This window comes from Ciconia boyciana, chromosome 9, assembly GCF_034638445.1.
Source record: "Ciconia boyciana chromosome 9, ASM3463844v1, whole genome shotgun sequence".
Classification (NCBI taxonomy): Eukaryota; Metazoa; Chordata; class Aves; order Ciconiiformes; family Ciconiidae; genus Ciconia; species Ciconia boyciana.
In genome coordinates this window covers 5,900,432-5,921,956 of record NC_132942.1, presented here as the reverse complement: position 1 = coordinate 5,921,956, position 21,525 = coordinate 5,900,432, and the positions used below count along the sequence as shown (strand labels likewise).

The 21,525-nt window shown below is 46.9% G+C and overlaps 1 protein-coding gene across 1 annotated transcript in view; it reads left to right on the top strand.

Moving 5' to 3' along the window:
* Positions 1 to 591: 591 nt before the first annotated feature.
* RASGEF1C (RasGEF domain family member 1C) overlaps positions 592 to 21,525 on the top strand; it is a 75,530-nt gene continuing 54,596 nt past the window's right edge. The window contains exon 1 of the mRNA XM_072872142.1: positions 592 to 621. The gene's annotated coding sequence lies outside the window, so the exon portion shown is untranslated. The remainder of the gene's footprint in view (positions 622 to 21,525) is intronic.

Sequence of the window (21,525 nt, the reverse complement as noted above, 5' to 3'; positions counted from 1 at the left end):
GCGGTTTGGGGAGGAGGCCCCAGCCCCCCGCTGCCGCAGAGCGAGCGGGAGGGGCCGCGCGGGGGGATTCCGATCAGCACGACTGCCAAAGCCAATTATCAGGCAGAGGACGGTATAATTATATTAGGGAACATCTGTACTTCATTAAAAGCCCTCGCGGGGCGGATTCACGCCCGGCCACGTTATGCCCAGGCGCTTCCACCCGCTCCTCGCCCCCCTTGACCGCGCACGGCCCCCGGCGCCGCCGCCCCGGGCGCAGCCGGCCCCGCTCCGCCAGCTGCACCGCCCCGGGGCCGCGCCCGGCTCCGGGCCGCGCCGCCCCCCCGGGCGGCTGCACCTGCCCCCGCGGCCCGGCCGCCCCTCCCGCCGCAGCCGGGCCCATCCCGGGCGCGGCGGGCAGGCGGCGCTCTGCGGCCGGGCTGCGCTGGGGCTCCGGGGCGGTGCGGCGCGGTCTCCTCTTCCTCCTCCTCCTCCTCCTCCTCCTCATCCTCCTCCTCCTCCGCGGCGGCGGCGGCGGCGGGCAGATGCGGCGGTTCCTGGGGCGGCTCTCGCCCGCAGCGGGCTCCCGTCCCCCCGCCGCCCCCATGGACGGCAGCGGGGGCAGCAGGCGCGCGTAGCTCGGTGAGTCCCGCCGCGGCCGGTCCCGCTCCCGTCCCCTCCCCCGGCACCCTGCCCGCCGGCAGCCCGCACCGCGCTGCCGCAGCCGGGGATGCTGCCGTCCTCTCCCGCGCTCCTCCGTTTCCCTCTCTCCTCGTAAAAATCACTCCCCCCCCCCCCCCCGGGCGCCCCACGCGTGTTGGCGGCGGGGGCCCGGCTGGCGGCGGCGCCGGGGCCGGGCTGCGGGGACCGGCTCGCCGCCCGGTTCTGCCACCTGCTCCCTGCGGCGTGGCCCCGGCTCCCCTCGGGGGCTGCGGGAGCGTCGCCTCTGCGGGCTGGTCCCTCCTGCCGGGATGGGGTTTGGGAGAGCGCTCCCTGCTCGTGTGCCTCTCTGTTAGGAGTCCTGGGCTGGGGGGGCTGCGGTTGGACTCCCAAACACTTGTTTCAGGGCAGGACTTCACCAGTATCAATCTTGGAGTTATTTTCTTTCAGCTAAATTAAATTTAAACTGACTCAGCGGTTGTAAGAAGCTCAGGGAAAAATGTCAGTTTTAGGCTTGTTTTCTTTACCTTGGGTTTAAAGACCTCTCTCTGTATATTCGGTAATGATTTTCTTTTGTAAAATAATTTTGTTGTGCTTGATTTACTCCTGGAATTTAACAATCCTCCAAGACAGGCAGGCAGGCTCGTTAGAGGCTGAAATAATCAGCTCCAAGGCACAGGCAGTGCCCTTGGCCGTAACAGGTGCAATGTGCTTATTCTTATGAACAATGAAATGGTTTCAGCATTCAGGTTTATTTGTATGCTCTGCATTTCTGTGACTCTGAAGAAATTGTCATGCTATGTTATGTCAAAGATGCGCTTACAGCATGAGCGTGTCCGTAGTACCTAATTAACAGGACATGGGAGCAGCTGCACAGACCCCGTCCGCCAGTGATGGCTTTAATACCCAGGGTATTCCTGGGTGACACCATATAGCTTGGGGTGTTTTGGTGGCTTGTGTGAGGACCCACGCTGGACATTGGTCCCTTGGTGATGCTCTGGCACAGCATGAAACACTGGGAGAGGAGGGGGAAAAGAGAAGTGCAGAGGAGGAACTATTTGTGCTCAGATTGTATTCTCTAGACTTGATGGTCCTTTAATACAGTTCCCTGCCCCTGTGTTTTCCGAGTAGGGTGGCGGTGGCACATCTTGTGTTGTTACTGAAACCTAAAATACTGACACTTGTATTCCACAGAAGAAATGTCCTGGGCAGGTATTTCATAGATAAAAAGATTGTCATTGTTTTAGTAGTTTCACGCGCTCCTTATTTAAGGCAAAAATCCAGAGTGACACCACATCGGTAATTGACTTAATGGGAGTCATTCAGGAGCTAGAGCTGTAAGATCAGAAGGAAATTAGACTGGAATTTAATTATTGCTCTCAAGCCAATGTAGCACAAAAGGTGTATTCCAGGTTCAGCTCCTGCTGTGGGATACCCGTGCTCTGCGGTGCAGCCAGTGGCACCTCCTGCCCGGAGGCATCTCTGCCCTCCTCGGCACTGAAAGATGCACTTTGCTGGCGCTCTGCTTTCCGGGACTCTTTAAATCTCACTTATTTTGTTAGGGATGGGAGGAGGAGTGGACTGCACGTGTAGGATGAGGAAGGATGACTGGGTAAAGTGGTGAGGATGGGGAGTGTGTTCATTTGTTACCCTCCGCCTCTTTATAGATTACAACAAAGAAATGGTAGAGCAAAGGAGGACTCAAGGCTCTAGCCAAGGGAAAGTGCCTGGCAATGAAGTCTGTTAGAGCTGTCCTCCTGGGTGATGTTAGTGGAGGCACCGAACAAAGCAAAAGCACCAGAGATGTCTAAGAGGTCTTGGCTTATTGTCAGAGATGCTCCGAGACTGCACTGGCTTGGAGTTATGCCTTGTAGCTTACCCCATCATGAGAGACAGTGCTTCTTCCTCCAGGAAAATGGTGAGAAAGAAATTCACGGTGGTGTTTTCTGGGCATTTGGCCCTCTCCAGAGGGTTTCCCCGGTGGCGGGGTCTGCCAGCTCATGCTAATGAGTTGCAGTAGCAGTGAACTTTGTGTTGTTCTGTGGTACCTACAAACCTTGGGACAGCAGAGTGTCTTGCAAAGGAAGTGGAGAAACAAAACCAGCATTTCTACTGCTGTGTTAACTTCCCTTGGACTTCCTACAGCCTCACCCAGCGATGTAATTCCATCCCTCGTGGTTCTTGGTTTACGGCAGGTGAAGGTAGGAATATGCTTCTGCCTCCTCTGAGGCACAGCATTTTGTATAGCTCTAATTCAGCCAACCAAGGAAGATAATTACCTTGTTAACCCTTTGTAAGGTATGACTGATACAGCTCCCTCTGGTTTATTAAGTTAAAAGCGGTGTGTACTGTTAAAATACAGCACACTTCTCAAAAAGCCATTAGTTAAGGAGAAAGCGTTTCTATTATACCATCAAGTCAACTTCACCTAATGATGTTCAGTTGAAAGGATTTAAAATGTTATTTAATCAAATTTGGGGACAATAATCTTAAAGGATTCTTTAAAAATCCTTAGAAACAATTAGCAGCCTTATTTAGCATCTCGGGTGATTTGTCCTTTTCACATCACTGGCGAAGCATGATGTTGCTGTGAGTAAGCTGGATAACATTTACGGATCTGCTAAAGCAATGAAGCTCTGGATAGTGGTCCTTTAATCGCCTGAGGCTTTTCTCGCTATATATGCTTGTTTAACAGAGTTTTGAAAATCATCTCTGGAAGCCAGTTATTTGTTTATGCTGCAGATGGTGATCTGGTGAGGGATATGTCCATGCTGCAGTCATGGATGTAGCCTGAAGCGCTCTGCTCTGCAGGAATGTGTGACCGTGCGGAGCTCCGTGCACCCTGCTGCTGCAGGTACCCGCTCTGGCCGTGCTGAGCTCACCTGTGCAGGAGTGCTGTGTCCTCACTCCACTGACCTGATGCGCCCGCAGGAAACAAGTCAAGGTGGGGTTGATGCAAGAGCAGAGACTTCTGGACGCTCCGGCCAGCGTAGGAGACTCGTAGCCCCGAGCCATTAGCTAGGCCAGGAGTTTAGCAGGATGTAAATTGAGTTAGATGTTTCGGATAGCTAAGAGGAGAGAGCAGCGTGTGCTTAAAATGAACAAGGCTTTAAGGGGGATCCAATGCCTTTTGCTCAGTATTGTTGTCTCTGATAGTGTTAGGAGAAGACGCTTTCTAGGTGCTGTTGATGGTGTTTGTGAGGACTGAGTGGCAGTGCCTGTCCTCTGAGGAATTATAATAAAGGAATTAATAGTAGCAAATGAATTCATAATCGTAAGTCTAAATCTGTGTGGTGAGTTCCATAGTAAACTTCATTTGTTCTTTTTTCTCGTTTCCTTGCTCGAGGACTGCTCTGCCTGTGGAATAGTAGTTCAAATGCTGTGTGGGGTGCTTCTTTCTAATGGCATTGCATTGGTTATGTTAGAAATGTTTTGTCTAAGTAAACTGACTCCAGACACTTCCCACCTGCAGGTTTCTTCAGGGATGCAGAAGCTTAGCAGGTGTGTAGCAAAGGTCTTTCCTTGCTGCTCAAATGTCTGCTCATGTCCTAAATATAACTTCTGCGAATTTGTTTTTGGTTTGGGGCTGGAGACACTTTTCTCTTTTACCCTCTTTATGGATTCGGAGGACTTAAGCATATGATTAACATTAAACGTGTGAATAGTCTCCCCAGACTCATTTTTTGGATCAAAGGCAGAGTGCTCAGTATGTTGAGAGGATGGAGCCCACAACCACTAAATGCAGGGAGCTGATCTGCCGCTGTGCTTGTCTGAAAAGTGTATGATATGAGTACTTTGGATTTATGTCTGTCTGTGCCCCAAATCCCTCTGCTAACTGCTGTCTTGATGTTCCTTATCTACAAAGCGCTTACAAGCATTAACAAATCTTTGTGATGCTGCTGCGGCATGTTGCTGTTCCCATTTTCCAGAAGGAGAACCTGAGAGGGTTTGGTGATCTGCTGAGACCACTGCGAGTTATGGACAAAGCGGGGCATTGAACTTGCAGCCTTTAATTCCCAGCCCCGTAGGGCAGGGGCAGCAGCACAGCTCTCTGGCAGTACTTGGTTAAGCATTGCCATCTTTCACGTCATCAGGATGCTCCCCAGATTTCCATCCCAACACAAAGGCTTCTCATATCATCTACTGGATCAGACTCCGATCCAAAATACAGTCTGTCTGCAGGAGTTGAGCAGTGGCCTGTCAAGGGAAAGAATCTCAGAGAAAATTTTTTATCTGTCCTGGTTCTCAGTCTGGCTGGATGTTGCAAGGAGAGCTGCTGTCTCAAGACTTCTGTAACCTGAATGGTCACAGCTTAGAGAAAGAGGGATTTTTCCATTTTCTTTCCTGTAAGTGCAGTGATTCTTGATTTCTCGCTGATTTAAAAATACTCAGAGTGCCTCTACAGAGCAGAGCGCCTGAGTCCGTGCATATAAATAGAGGCACACTAGGTGTGTATGCCTATGAGCTGGCAAATGAATCAGTTTCCAAATCTGAAGTTTGCGTAGTGTCACTTTTGGCTCCGAGTTGTTTTTTTTTTTTCTGCCTGGTTTTTGTGTTGCTTCATTTCCTTAAGTTCAAAGAATTTCTCAAAAGAGAACGGGCAGACTTCACATGCGGAGGAACGTGCTTTGCACTGATCTTGCACGGCAGCGCTTGTCGCAGGGCAGCGCGGAGGTGGGGGGCTGGCGCCTGCCTCCCTTGCTGCTCTGCCCTTCGTCCATACGGCTCTCTTGGACCGCTGTGGGATGCCGGCGTCCTGGGAAGCTGCGGTGGCCAGGCACGCTCATGCCAGATCAAATAACCGTGGCGAAGGCAAGCTTCTGTGTGTTTTGAAATTTTCCTTTAGGAAATGCGATTCATCAAAATGCAATGTTTTGTGATATAAGGCAAGTGACAAATTTGCAACAATTCTCGAGTTTCCCGCAGGTTAGCCGTCCGGCGTACCTGCGCGTACAAACATGCGTAAGGGACAGGCAAGCCCTAATTGGGACTTCACTACCTTTACGTGCTTTGTGAATGAACCACAACCATCCTGAGCTTTTTCATTTATATAATGGCATCTTTCTCTCTCTCCTTTTATCCTCCGTAGGGAACCTGTGTTCTGAACTAACGTTCCCTTCCATAAATGACCCAATCAGCCTTCATCGCTGCTCGTTAGATCAGAAACTTCATTAGTTAATAGCAGTGCTGTTCCTTTTTGTCCCTACTACAGCTAAGCTCATGGCATTTACAGACGGACTTGTTAGTCATTAATATTCTTTGTATTCTTCATCTTTGGCTTCAGAAAAGAAGGCCTTTCATCTCTTGCCTTGCTTTGTTTTTTAGAAGCAGCCAAGTTTGACTGGAGGAAAAAAGAAACCAAAAAAACATTTCTCTCCTGCTTTCTTATGAGCTTGCAAGCAGTCTCCCCTGCTGACTTTGTACTTTCACAGTAGACAAACATTGACTTTGTTTTCACAGAATATAGCTGGTTTATTTTTTTTCTTGGTTTACCTTTTTGGTTATGCCTCAGCAGCTTGACAGGACAGGATTAATTAGCAGCACCTGCCTATTTTGCGGAAATTCTCATTCTTTCCACAATTTTTCCATCGGGTTTATTGTACCTAAAGTCAAATTGGTGTAAAGAGAACATAAGCATGTGTCTAAACTTAGAAAAATTGTGAAGGGTTTCCCTGGTTTGGAGCCTAGAGGATTACTGCGATTGGTCTGTCGATTCTTGCTCTTTTCTTTAAAAGAAATCAAAATGCTGATATCCAGGAATGTGTTTTAACTCTGCCTACCTGGGGTAAAATGTGCACGGGCAAGTACAATAACAAACCATGTTCCTCAGTTGGGGAAGGCTTTCTTTTCACCACTAAATGCTCACTGCTTCTAAGCGGTCAAATCCTTCGCTAATCTGCAGTGCTAACTAAAAGGAAGGTACGGGGGCACAGCATTTGATCTCTGTGATCACATGGGATCTTGCAGCTCATTTCTGAAGAGCAGGACCAGAAGCAAAAAAACTTCTGGCCTGGGCTATGTGTGTTGTTCTTGAGGTTGGTTAAATGCTTTTTTGAATGTGCCAGTAGTTCATATCCATTCTGCTCAGGTTTCCTCACTCCTAGCTCTGATGCAGTGCATATCGCAGTGCGATCATTAAGTGTGATTACCACATTTTTGACCTATTTAAAAGTCTCTGGCTGTGAAATTCCAAAGATTCTAATTTAAGCTATAAAACAGATTAGTAATGTGCTGTCGCTTACACATTTCATGGTTCATTTCCTGATTACAGCAATTTTGAATGTGTATGTATAGTCTGTTCCAATGCATATGTATAAACATCGTATACCATGTACAGCCTGGTCATCTGGGCTTGGGGCTCACGTTCCACGTATCTTCCACAAATTAAAGCAGATGGAAGAGAAAACCACAAGTGCAAGAAGCTGCAACATTCCACGTTGGTGCTGGCAAAAGGCTCGATGCTTTCTGCAGGGCTGGAGCTCAGGAGAGGGTATAGGAATGAGGATCATGCAGGGGTATGGAAGTCAGGCAAGAGAACAGACTTCAGGAACCTCTTCACACAGTCCCTTGCTCTGCCCTGTGGACTGGAGAAGGTGCCCTCTGAAAGCATCAGGGCTCAGTGGCCGTCCCTGGATTGCTGCTAGGGGACGTTAGCTGTACTGAAGCTGGAACGCACCAAGATGCTACGTGTACTCAGTGGGTCTGCAGAGAACAAAGGTGGCTGTTGAGATCTTCCAATCTTTTCCATCACTTCATTCAAATCTGTCTTGTTCGTGGAGCTGAAACTCTGCAGAGCTTCCTTATCCGTGTGCACAGAAAGGAGTTTGGGGTTATGGTTACGTGGTCACTTATGATTCAGCCATTAGGATGACACAGTATGAAATAGTTCACCAAGGTTACAGGTGCAACTGCAAACAGTGGATCCAATACAGAAATTCATTTTGAAAGATCAAGAGCATGTGAAAGTGGTGTATACGTTATCCTGTGGCCCAGTCACTGCGTGAGGCCTGAATCGGCAAGGCACTTCTGTGCACGCTTGTATCGAGTCTGCTGCTGGTGAGGATGTAAAGAAAAGCCTACGTCTCACTAAGTTTCATAGGATTAGTTATGTGCCTAAAACTGCATCTCAAGATTTCTTCCTGAGCTGGGAGCATGCTTAAAGCGAAGTGGGTGGCTGCCTGAGTTTGGTGCCACGTTCCAGAGGGGCTGACCCTGCAGTCCCCATGTCCGTGATTCCGGCTTTCACGTCTTTCAGAAAGCAGCATCCCTTGGGTTTGGGTATGAAGCCTTAAAATCTTTGTATTGACTCTCCACTTACAGACTGGGTACACTTTTTACTTGTGTAGCAGCTTGTTCCCCTTCCCTTCCTGCAATCTCACAGCTGGAGCTGCTGCAAATCCAGTGGTTTTAATAGTTGGAGATGTTTGGGGGGGTCTCTAACATGACGCCCACTGTCACCTGGTCACAGACACAGTGGGGTCCTCTGTTTTTCTCAACAGTCGAGGTAAGGTATAATACCTACAGGCAGAAAAAGGAGGAGGGAAAAAAAAAAGGAAAAAGTGAAAGACAGGTGAAAGTTAATTTGGCTTATTAACTTATCCTTTTGGGTCATGGCACATGATCAGAGTCCTGACCTGACAGAATCAAACAGTTCTGTGCTGAAGTTGGTTTTGTTTGGGGTTGTTGTTTTTTGTGTGGGGAGGTTGTTTGGTTTTTAAAATTAGTTTGTCATTTTAATAATGGTTGCTGTGTCAATCACATCCAACACAACCAAGTCAGGAAGCAAGCAAGGTTTGGAAGATGAGGGCTTGAACTCTATTTATTTGCTCTCTTTAAAATACATTGTCATCACAAATTGACATGCATATTAAACCTGTAATCTTGCAGATATTTTAAATAGTTGAATAATTTGGGGCATGCGAGCAGTTCTTCAGAAGTCAGTAGGGACAGTATCTGAGCTTGGGCATTGGCAGATTAAGGCTACAGGCTGTTAGCTATTTAGCTATTTTCTTACTGCCATGTCGAGTACTTGGCTCTTTGGTCCTACGTGAGCTGTCAGATGTGGATGTCTGCCTCTGTGTGAGGTTAGCAGTGATTTTATGCAAGTTTGGGATGCAGGATGAAAGCAAGGTCTGGAGAAGAGCAAGGTGAGATGGGACCCTTCTCGTTCAGGACCTGGGGGCGAGCTTTGGCGCAGCTGAACCCCTCGTGCCTCGCGCACACAACGTGTGAGAGGTGAGAACCAGGCAGTAGGCTGTGGTATTTGTCCCTGCTAAGGAGCAGTGTCCCTTGGCATTTTCTGTCCTGCTCCGAGGAGAGGAGAGGGAGGGAGGGGTGCAATTGGTGCTCCCCATCTCCGAGCACTGCCGGAGGACAAGGTCAGCAGCCTCTCTGGTGGCTGCTGCTGTGCCACGACCTGGAGGAGAGATTTCTGTTCCTCTCAGCCTCCGTGGAGACTGCCAGCGCAAGCCTTGTATACTCATTCTGTGCATCAGGGGCAGGATTTGTGCTTCTGTTCCTGGCATGTGTGTACGTTAAACAGCGTTTCAGATGTTCAGTGTGTATTGCTTTAAAACACCAGCAGGAGAAACTCTATGAAGGCAGAGTTGCTGCTGTTTGGTACTCGGTTGCTGGAGGTGATTTGGATCCTTTGGATCCTTCTGTCCGTCTCCCAAGTGAGAAGTTGGTTGTGAGGCTGGCTAACCCCTGGCAGAAGATATCATTACATGGTGTACACAGCTGGGAGAGCATCAGCTTGTCGCTTGCAGTTGTCTTATTTCTTAATGTGGTGTAGTAAATTATAAATGTACACAAACACCTACGGAGCATTTCATTCATAAGCTGCCAGAGTGCAGTGTGCGTTTTGAAATTGCTGTTTTGGGGTTTGTTTTTGTTTTGTAGGATAACTTCATTATCTGATACTAGGCATTTCTTAAAAATAAATAGATCACATGAGAACCATGTGTCCATTAGTGATTCTGCTAATAAAATTTAGGTCTTTTTTTCGTTCAATGAAAGACCTTCTGTGCAACAACCTTTTTGCTCTTTATGGCACAGTTATTAGCTATTATTAGGTTGTTTCAGGAAGGTCATTATTTGCGAATTGGTGTGCTGTGGGGCTTAGAAGCATGTGCCGCAGCATCGTGTAGGCCAACAGAAGTATTTGAGAGCATAGATTGTTAGGAAAACGTGCAAGAGGTTTGTATAAATAGGGATGGTTATGACTAAGTCCCACTCGTGGCATCACTCGTACGCCTCTCTTCTGGGGTATAGCAGTGCGAACAGCTATCCAGTTTGTGTATTAAAGCAAGCACCTTCTGAAGTGGAACCACAAATGACAGCAGAATTATGATTAAAGGGCAGTCAGTACTGATGGCAAGCCCAACATAAAATACAAGTCTGGCTGTGGTTAGGAGAATGTGCCCATGTAATAAGCAGCTTAACTTGGTGTATTACTGTGAAATAGAAAGAAGCGTGAAATATGTGATGTGAAGAGTAGGCTGGATTTCCCTGTCACTTTGTATTTATGTACCTGGAGCTGCCCTGGCTTCTCCAGGGTTACTTCTGAATTACACCCAAGTGAATGAAAGGTGGATTTCCACTTCTCAACGCCTTTTTTTTTTTTTAAATTTGGACACAGCAGTATAATTTCTCTGTTGTAGCCCTAGATTTGAAGTTTTCATATCAGATAAAATGCAGCCAGTAAGACTAATTGGTCCAAATGTTTTTTTTTTTCCTGATCAGATGGTAACTGCTACAACTTCATTCAACTCCATTAAAGAAAATAGGTGTTGTTCCTTTCTCATTAATGGGAGTTGGATTAGACCATTAAAGGCCAATTTCAGCAGAGATATTAGCTAATACTAAGGCTTGATCCGCAGCGTTTTGCAGTCAATAAATCAGCAATTGCCATCTACACAGTAGCAGGTCTAGTAGGGGTTTGAGTGTCTTTGAGATTGAGGGCACTTGTCTTGAGTATCGCTTCTTTAAGTTTTCTGAAATCAGTGAAATTGAGATAAACCCAGTGACTTGTTCATGTCTATTGGAGTTGCTCAAAATTTATGTTCTTCACTGAGAATGGACTGTGGCCTGCTGTGCTTGAATCGGGGAAGTCAGGAGCTTTTCCCCTTGGACTATAAATAGCCCGCCAAATGTTTGTATTCTAAAGGAGGTGTTCAACCAACCACTGAAACAGTATTTCCAAATTTCTTTAAATCACTTCCTAATCGTTTCTGTTACGGATAGCCAGGTTTTACTTTTTGTAGGCTTTTACATGCATGAAGTTTCCTTTTAAGATTGTTGTGTCTCTCTTGCCTCCCCTCTTGGCAGGATTCTTCTCCTTTGCAAGCCACGTCCAAATATCTCAGTGGTATGTTGGGGAAAGAAAAGCCTCTTGTATAAGGCTGTGTGTGTGAGTGTTTCAGCAAGCAGCACGAGAAATCTGATGTTCTGTCTTGCACACCTTCTATGTTGATGTTTTGACAAGCCCCATTTAAAAAACTCTTATGGCAAGTGATTTTTATGAGCACATGTGGAGAGGAATGTGTAAAGTGCTTGAGATGGTAGGGACGAGGAAGATGCACGACAACTGCTTTGTGTAAGATGATCTGTGTTCTGAGGAACAAATGGTGCATTGGGATGACAAATGGAGCAGCGGAGGTGCAGCTGGGCTGCAAGGGCTGTTCAATAGCGGAGGTACTGCTGAGCAGCTCGATGAAAAGATTTTGTATGCTGGTCAATGTAAACAATTTCTTGTTAGGTTTGAGCTTTCTTATAAATTAATGATATAATTCTCATTGATTTAATTAAATCAGGTTCCAGGGTCTTGATTTGCAGAGTTTTCTGGTAGTGGTTTTATAACTAGAAGATTTTTAGGCAAATAAATGGCCTTTATTTTCTTGCTTGCTGGGTAGGGTGTCTGGTGATAATTAGTGCATTTATCAAGGCGTCCTTCCATGTTAGAGACGGGCCGTTATCCACTTTTGATAGACGGAAACAGAGGGACGGTGAGATTACGGGACTTGTCTAGAGCCTGCTGTGCGATGTAGCAGAGCACAAGAGTTAAGTGCTGGCGCCCTAAAAGCCAGGCTGGTCCCTTGAGTCGTGCATCGCTCTTCCTTTGGGCTACGCTGTGCCTTTGCCCTTCCTCAGGAGGGCAAACAAATACCGCACAAATCTGGCCCTGTTCCCTGCACCAGCCTCCCAAGGCAAGGCAGGGAAGGGAGGGTGCTGACCTGTCCCATCAGCGCCCTGGGGTGCTTTGTGATCTGGGGAGCAGATGCCATTCAGTTGCAAAGGGAAAAAGAGATCTGTTCCCCATCTCTTGTCATGGTGACTGCGGAAGCTCTCCCTCAGTGCAGACCTTCCTCTGGAGCTTGAAGACAAACAAATCTTAGTCCTCTATTGCAAAGGCTTGGGAAAGGCAATGAGCATGAGTGTGTGAATGGTTTTTCAGCATCTGAATAAAGAGCACGGTAAGGAACCTGGTGTTTGTTCCCGGTGAGGTGCGGTTTGCACACTGCCTGGGGACCCGTGGAGCTTGCGCTGATGACATTTGGAAAAGTGCATCAGGACTGAAGGTGGGAGCCAGCCAGGGGTGTCCCAAAAGGATGGAGAGGGGAAACAAAACAAAAACTGTAGGGAAAGTAGTGAAAACTGACAGTTTCAAATTAGCAGGTCTTGCTCTTAAACCACCTCCCAGGGGAAAGGTGTTTGGGAGAGCATCACTTGGGTCTTTCACGTGGCTCTGGCTGAAGTCTCCGTGGTGATTTGGAGCTGAGAAGGGGAATGGGTTTGCCCAATTTCTTTCCCAGTTACTCCAGATAGTTTCTGGTTTCCACAGCGCCAGAGCCGTGAATGTGGACCCTGCACCTGCCCGGCTGGTTCAACGGAAAAACACCCTCTGCCTGAGCTCAGGGCCAGAGTGCTGGGCAGCAGGGCTGGGCTGGGCTGGAGCAGTTGTCCTGTACGTGTGATGGCCTCGTCCTTTCTGCACCTGCAAAGCCGTGAATGCTGTGGGTCCAAGGCACAGCTCAGTCCGCAGTCCCCTGCGACAGCAGGGAGTGAGGCGAGGTCCTCCGTTATCAATAGGCCAGCTTTAAAAAACAAACCCCCAAACCCATGAGCTTTTACCTTGGCTTATCTCCCTGCTGTGAACAAGCACTGCTTGGTTCACAAGAGACTGTCTGTAGGTCCTTCTGCATTCTGTGAGCGCTTCAAATACTGAAAAGTTTGTTCCTAGTAGAGTAAAAGAGGGATTTGCATCGTTACTAGCAATGGAAGAGATAATTTTGCAAAGATATGAGCTAATATGAAGTATCGGTAGAAATGCAAGCAGTCTTTAGTCTGGAATATTATAAAGCAAAGGCAGAATACCAGAAAACATAAGAAAATTTAAAAAAAAAAGTAATTTGATGAAGAGTCATCTTGGCATGGCCTTCAAAGGGCATTAATGCTGTCAGCAAGCAAAACGCAGGTGCACAGACTTGAGGTTTTGGTACCTTCCCAGCTTGGGCTGGGAGCGCTGGAGTGATCCCCGCTGTTGGCACTGCGGGGAGCCAGTGCTGGTTTCTTGGCTTTCCACCTGGTGAGGCAACATGTGCTAATATCGTATTGCTCTGATTAGTTTTGGTTTCTCTCACTTGAGTTTGTGTGTTGGCTTTCCTCAGTAGATCAAGAAGGAATTAATGCTGCATTCTACTTAATTGTTCATCAACAGCTAAAATCATGACAAAACTGCTCCACCCCAATTAGTAAAACAACAATTAAGAAGACTTAATTAGACTCAGACATCTGAAATCTTCCTGCTTCCTGGGCTTGGGAATGCTGTAGCAGACCAGTGCATGCAGCTAGCAAACGTTGCTTCGTGTTAGCCCTGCACTGATGAACAGAGTCACTCGTTTCCTCGTTTAGAAGTATTTGACCTTAAGATACGACAATATATTGAGGAGGTGACTTAAATCATGGGAACTCGTGTTTCAAGACTCACTTAGTCAATATCTGGATTTTATTTATATGTATCTTATTATTATTTCTACTAATTACTGTGTCAAGTAACTAGTTTAGCAAGGCCAGCTTATAAGATGAATTGCAGTAAAATCTTGGGAAGAAGAGAATGTTTTTTTCCTACAACAGGACCAGAGGATTTTGTACCCCTGAGTTAGATTTGCAAAGCCTCTGACCCTCCCCCCATTGGTATTTTTTCTCCTAAAAACAAAGATGCTGTCAGTGCAAGTCACCATTTCCCCAAAAGGGTCGTTTACCTTTCATAAAAAATAATAAAGACCTGTATAAATACTCTCCATATGCTGCTACTGGATTGCATTAGTGAAATATGTCAGTGTTTGTGGCGTGTGCAGCCCCACATTTTATGACACCACTTGAAAAATGCGAGACATTCATATGAGTTATTTGGAAGATGGTGACAAGACTATTTGACATAGCTGAGTCTTAAACAGAGCATTTTCAAGCGTACAGTGGAGAGAGAAAAGCATGCGTGACCAAGCATCGCCAGCGCTGCGGTAGCAGACTTCCATCCATGTGCTACTAGAAAGATGGCTATGGGGCTTTCCAGTTTGCTGGATTTGTTTTTCCAGTGTGACCTGTGGGACCAAGCAGATGGCTATGAAGATATTTTCTGCATGGCTTCCAGAGATTTGAAAGCAGGGGTTTTCTTACAGCTTATGTAGTATTGGGTCTCTACCATACCTAGGTATTTCCCATCCACGGCTTTACTGAGCTTCTCGGATCATCTGTATGTTGCCAAGACTTACTGCAGAGCTCAGTAGTAGAAACGTAGACACAGAAGAATCTAAGAAAGGTCATCTTTGACCTCTTAAGCAACTTAGACTTTCCCCTGACAGTGTTGGCTACGGCAGAGTCAACCCGTGTACATCTGGTGTCTCACACACCTGAATGCAGCCATCTGAGTTGGTGACCAAAGCCGGCTTTTCCTGAGCCAGAAGAGCAGGGGTGATCAGGGGCAAGCTGGGTTTGGATTTGGGTCATGAGAGTATGCCATGGGCGGCTGAGGAAGAGGTTACCCCAGGCACCCTTTCCTCTGAAGCAATTGTGCTAATGCCCTCCCCACCCAATACAACAGCGGGGACGATTGATAGTAAAGAGCAAGGAAGCAGCAGCTTCTGCCTGCATCTTTTTATGACTATATCTAGTCCCTGAGCCTTCACTGTATTATCTCCTTAAATCTCTGTGCCTGACAATTTTGCTTTAGCACAGTTGAATGTATTGCTGTCCTGGGTTGCAAAAGAAAAGCGTGCACTTGCAAGCCTGCCGCAGGCTCTCCTGGGAGGATTTGGAGTAAACCTCCCAACGTGCAAGTGCCCCGCTTCAATTCTCCCTTTTCACATAGCTCTCTTTCAAAGAGCGAACTATTGCGAGGAGAGGCTGCTGTATGCAAATTTGAGATGAAACCTTTTGTCTTTCCAACATTTTCTATTTGCATTGCTCAAAAAGCATTTGCGGTTTCCCAGCTTTGGACTCTGGCTGTGAAAACGCCCCGGCTGAGGGCTGAGGGTGTTGATGCATTGCGTGGTGTCTCCAGGTACAGCATTCACGAAACAGCGGGTGACGGGATCGACAAAACCCGTGGGCAGATGATTTGTACTGCAGGCAGCAGCACAAAGTGAGGGCTCTTTTGGTTAATGAATATTGAACTCCTGTCTTAACAGCAAGTTGTATCCTGCTCTGCAAGTGAGCATCTTTGTGAGAGGCTGAGCTGCAGACAAGGGCGCTGCTTGCGAATTCATTAATTTGTGGCTGGGTGATGAGTGTGCTCCAAACAGGGCTCTGCTGGTCACCCGACAGTTGGTGCCATGCAATATGATTATTTCTTTTAGTTGTTTCGTTCTAATTATTTTTCTCTTGAAAGCTAAGAGTCTTTACTCAGTGCTGGATGCTTTTATCTAGCTGTCCACGTTGCGTTTTGTACATGACAATATCCTCCCTTGGAAAGAATTGATGTAATAAATTTGTGCATGCTGCAGTCCCTAAATTCAGCTCTATTTGTGGCAGGAGTTCCAAAGGGCACATATGTCTCAGAAACATTGTGACTGTTGCATGAAATGGTAATTTTAATGCATGGAAGATCAGCTTCTGATTTATTTTTATTAGTGCAGATGAAAATTACTATGCTGATTCAAGTAGGGCGTAAAATAAATATCTCTAATCTCATTCCGTGAGGAATATTAACTTCAAATTTTGTATTTCTTTTCTCTCCCAAACCCCTGTAAAATGCTTAGTATGCGACTTGAGTGTCTATTGTGTTTACGTAGGAAGGTTTCTCTTTTTCTTTTTTCATGCTCATAATAGGAAAAGTGTATTTTAATTTCTGTAGTGTTTTATGCAACATAGAAGTTCCAGTTCCTTTGATCAGGAAAAAGTCTCAGTTTTTAACCAGAGCACAGAAATGTGCATTTATCCCAATGGACAAAAGCATGTTAGGAAATCCTTTCCCAGACAGGATACTGCAGGTGATTTCAATTTAAAAACCACCAAGACTGAGAAATCAAAAATTTTCTACCAGCAAGAACACATGGGCAGCCAGAGCTTGTGGAAGGGATTATTTCTACTCTTGTTTTCTTTTTACCACCTACAGGTGAGGACCAATATGGTCCTGAAGACTTGATAGATATAGAAGTAGCTTCTTGGAAGGTTGACTGTAAATTGAGGTTCTGGCCAACACCCAGGTGCTTGTGTCTCCACTTGTTTCCCCAGCTATTTTGGCACAAGCTGTGGGGAGGATAAGCCCTTTGTAGACTTCAGCCGTATCCTGTCTGTGACAGGTTAATCTGCTGCCCACGTCCACACCTCGGGGTGGTTGACAGCATGAAACCAGGCCTGGAAATGGATAGTGCTCCTCCCTGCTGCCATTTCAGGGGTGGCATGTTATAGGAGATCAGGGGCACGATGTGTCCTAGCTGCTGTACCATGCCTATCTGCTGTCCTGCTGCTGGACAGTCCTAGTCGTTCTATTAGCGTGCAAAAGCCATGTTAACTGATGGCACTGGCCATGCCATCATGGCACTGGCCATGCCAAACAGGTCACTGAAGAAAAAGTGATGATTCTCGTAGCATGGCTCAGCACTCCTGCTCTGAACTACCAAAACTACCAAAGGATGTGGGTAAATGGAGTTGTGAATAACTAATACTAAGTGTTTTCATCCCTAGATAAGTTAGCAAAAACATAGTTATAGGCAAGCCAGGACTTTGTACCTGCATATGAGAAGATGAATGCATGGTTCTGTGACATGGTCCTGTCTCTGGCCGCTGTTGTAAGAGCATTAGGCAACAGTGATGTTTCAGTGGGGTTAATTGGTAGCCTAAATAGCATTGTGGGAAAACAGTAAAAGGCCTTGAAGAGAATGTTAAAGGATTCAAGTATCGCTTAAAGTATTAACAGAAGATGCACATGTAGGTATGTGCGTGCATGTGTGTAATTGGCAATGCAAAGCCTTTGAATGGGAAATCATTGGTACAGAAATATAGTTAAGGTTTAGAATGGATTTAGTTCAAACAGCCATAGGGAAAAGTCAGGATATTAAAGCAGTAAAAAGATGTACTGCAAGGCATTCACTTCTGTATCAATATATTGATTATACTGAGGGTGGAGTGTGCATTGTTGGGTCTTCTGGTAGGAAAGGGAAATTTATTTTGGGGAATGGGAAAAATCACTGAAAGTGCTGTAAGAAACTAATATTAATGCTTCTTTCTGAAGGTCTAGAGAGGGTTCTTGTGAGTTTTGCTCTGTGTTCCAGTAAGTTGGGGACTGTCCTCTGTGTGGGAACAGGTATGCACAGTCTAAAGGTGAAGAAACCAGTGTGGTCTAAGACTCCACAGGTATAAGAGAAGGAAAGTCATGATATGAAAATATTTATAATGGCAGGGAATTTTACACTGCTAAAGTGACACTTCTGCTGTGAATAATTTACCATAATGAAAGTCAAAAGTTTGGCATCCTGATGAGTTGACTTTGGCTGTTCGCAGTGAGAGAGCTCAGAGGGATGTTCCTGAGGAGGTAAGGTTGATGCTTATTATTCCAGAGAATGACTTGAACAGTCTTTCTGTGTCCATAGCACATAGTCTGCTAAGGACTATCATCCGCTGGCCTAGGGAATGGACACCCAGAGTGTGTGGTCAAGATGGTGTCTATCCCAAATGACCTACCTACTGAGGAGCCCGCTGTGGGAATCGCTGGTGAGCATCCCTTCACCTGGGCCAAGAGCCCTGCTGGCGTAAAGCTTTTTGTAGGCAAGGGTTTGGGACTAATTTGAAGGAGGTGGCTTTGGGAGTGTTACAGGTTGAGCTGGGGAGAGTCCTTATAAACCTCACTGGTCTTGCGACTGGTCTCTCTTCTGTCAACTTTGTTAGTGGCACCCCTGCCATCTTGCAGCGGGTTTACGGTGTATGGGGGACTGCGATGGAAAGCTGCCATGTCTGTGTCCTCCAGTGTGAAGTGGGAGCATGTGTCCCATTTGTGGTCTTCACCACTATCTTGTGCTCAAGCCATGTGTTCACCCACTCGATGATAATGCCCAAGTCCACCATGGACTTCTGCGTGGTGCTAAGGATGCTCACCCCATCCTGACCATACCCCACCATGCGGCATGGTGCAATGTGGCATGGTGCCCAAATGCTCAGCTAACTCCAGACAAACCAGCTCACGCTGTAGTTCACTGTTTAAATAAAAGTACCCTGTGGTCCCTGGGTACTGAGACAGGCTGAGAGACGTGATGTGTGCGTGGTATAGTGCAGGGTACAGAGCCAGTTCATGACTCTATACTATAGAGCATACACGCCTGCCCCAAGGGTCTTATATTCACAAGAAGCAGCTCATCCCTCTGTCTCCTGAAACCAATAGACCCAGCTACCGTGTTTTCTTTGGCTACTAAGTGCTTAATCTTTGACTGTACTATAATTCCTTTAGGAGATATTAGTGTATTTAAGGGTTGCTTGGTCTCCACTTGCAAATACGCCTCTTGTATTCCTGGATGAAAATATTCTTGGAATACTGATTTTAGTGCGAACCTTCCAGGGGGAAATCCTTTATTTCAGAATAATGGGCCTTTGTCCAATTTAATGTAACGTACTTTGGAAGTGGAAGTCTGTAGTTTGTTGCGCAGGAAATGCACTCATTTACCAAATCTCATTAACTAACTGGCACCTATTTAAAGGAAGTTTATGCTCTCTTATGGTGTTTAAAACATCATCTGTTATGAAAAGTAGCTCTTTAGTTTTTTAGAATTGATCTTTGATTTTACAAGTGATTCCTTCTGCATAGTAAAATTAATTTTTCTGCTATTTCTTGTTATGAAGAAGGGACCTCAGCTTTGAGAATTACAGTTTAAGCTGCTTAGAATTGTATGGCAGCTCTGTGCTTGCTGCCAGGAAGCTGTTACTGTGCTCAGGACAGTGCGTCTCTGCCATTTGATGTAATATTCTACGTGATGAAAAAATAAAGTAGCTTTTTTTTCTTCCTTGTGTAGCCCCTGCCACTTCTGGGCGGCGCAAGATTAATTCTGGGCTGCCAATCTACAGAGCTCTTGCCCCAAACAGAGACACCTAGCAACGCCTGCACTGCACCAACTGTATCAGGCAAAACTCATCGCCTTTCCTTGGTGGGCTTTATCGATATAGCCATGCAAACGTTTCTTCTCGGCCGCCTCATCTTTGCTCCCTGCCTTGCTTCACTTTGTCATTTCCAGGTCACTTCCCTTGCCTTTGTCAGCATGTTTAGTGTTGCTTCGTGTAGGCGCTGCCCTCGGGAGCACCGTCATGCATACTAAATGCACGTCTGGGACCATGGCGTGAAGTGGCCCATCCACTCGGGAGCAAGATGCAGCCATAGGGAAGAACAGAGGAGCTGCAGACCTTCTGGAGGTCAGTTCTCGGCAGCCGCACAAGCACCTGCTATTGTCCTCCTGGAGCCAGGGTGCTCGGGTGGCCCTCGTACAGGTGGGTGCTCCGCTTCTGCCATCCCTGGCTGCTCTGACTTGTCTTCAGTGGTGCCTGAGCCAGCCTATTTTAGTGATGCAATTATTCACATTGAGCGTAATCAATGAGCCACAGAGCAATCTACCGGTGGCTCCAATCAGTGGAATTACTCAGAAGGATCAAAATGAGCTGCTTTTTCTGAAAATGATGCTGTCATTCACACAGACATGAGTTCAAGGAAACTCCATTCTTTATGCAGGGGATGCTGTGACCCCGAGTACCTGTCCACATAAGTCCTTGTCTTGCCGTAATGCAGGAGTATGGGTCTGCGTGCGTTTGGGAAGATGAGGGTACCAAAGGTGTTTGCCTGCAGAAGAGCAGGGTAATAACCTTACCAGAGAGAATATGAATAAAGGGCTGCAGAAGATACTGCAGCTTGCTTTCTCTCTGCTGGCAGTACCAGTGCAATGAGTAAAAGATTGTTTCAGTTGGATTTAGCTGTCTCTCTAGGACAGTGTGGATGCAGCTCAGACTGTGACAGGCACCCGAGGAAGGCGGTGGAAGTTTGTGCAGTTGTCCGACAGCGAGGTGCTGTGGCTGGTGCCTGCTGGCACGAGCCTGCTGCCCCCACGCAAATGAGCCACGTACCTTCAGCACCTAACCGTGAACGCACACTGGCTAGGTGAGTCCTCTTGCCTCTCTCTCACATGTGCTCTCCTTCCAAATTACAAAAATACACGGAGGATTTCAGGGAGGGAGGAGGGATTTGGTGTGAAAAATGGCACTCCTCTGTGCTTGGCAGGACTTCAGCTGAGCTTACAGCTGTATGGAGGGGAGGCCAAATGCGTGCCCTCCATTTGAGTGTGCCTCTCGGCACAGCTGTGGGAAAGTATCACGCAGATTGCCAGCCGCGTGCTGTGATTTTTATGTGTGCATCTCTGCGTGCACTGGTTATGTATTATTCTGCAAACCTGCCTCTGTCTGCTGGCTAGCCCCCAAAAAACCACAACTTCGTCTCCTCCCCCGTGTGTGCTGGATGCCACTTGCTCACCAAGAGCGTGGCCTGAAGGTTTTACCCTGCCCATGAACTGATGCCAAAAGGGACAGTCTCTTTTCTCTTCTGCAGTCGTGCATCTCCTCCCTCTCCCTTGCCCCAGGTTTGCAGGTGTTGTGGCTGACGGGAGCGGACTCCCTGGGCTCATCCTGTGGGCAGTGTTCAGCTTTGATAAGGGGCAGAGCAGTCCTTGGAGGGTTTTTTACCTCTTGGTGTGTTAATTTTCTGCTAGATCAGCAGATTGAACAGACTCACCCCGCTTGTCTGCCAGTTGCTGTCTCTGTGCAAGGGAAGCCACAGGCAGCGGTGGGAGAGCAGGATCTCTCCTTCACGCTGCGCATGGTCGCACCAGATTATGTTTAACATCCAACTGCTGTCTTACCTACTTACTCCTCACCTTTGGATGTGCCTGCAAGTGGAAACTGCTGAGTTTTTATATGATTATTGTTAGGTTCTGAGTTTCAAAATGCAGCCACAAATAGCTGTTTGGCTGTCAAAAGCTAAAATGTTGTGTGCATGAAGTCATTAATTTATTGTCAGACTCTTATGCTGATCGGGGTAAGCAAGAATCAGATGATGGGATCCAAATACTTCCACGCTTTCCGAGACCTCAGTTCCCAAGTCAGAGATTAGGTCCAAATGTTCATGGTGATCCTTCCCAAAATGCCTCATCCCAAAGGGCATAACAGACCCCTGCCCATCTTTGGGTACTTGGCTCCGGTTCCTGAGTTTAGTTCCTGTCCCCAGGCATCCTGTGCTGCCCTGCAGAGGTACAGGGAGCCAAAGCTGAGGGTATATTGAATTGCCAAAGCCCTCTGTATTTTATGTATTTGAAATCCAGCTGGGGAGGAAGATTTGTTCTACTCCACGTTACTGTTATTTTA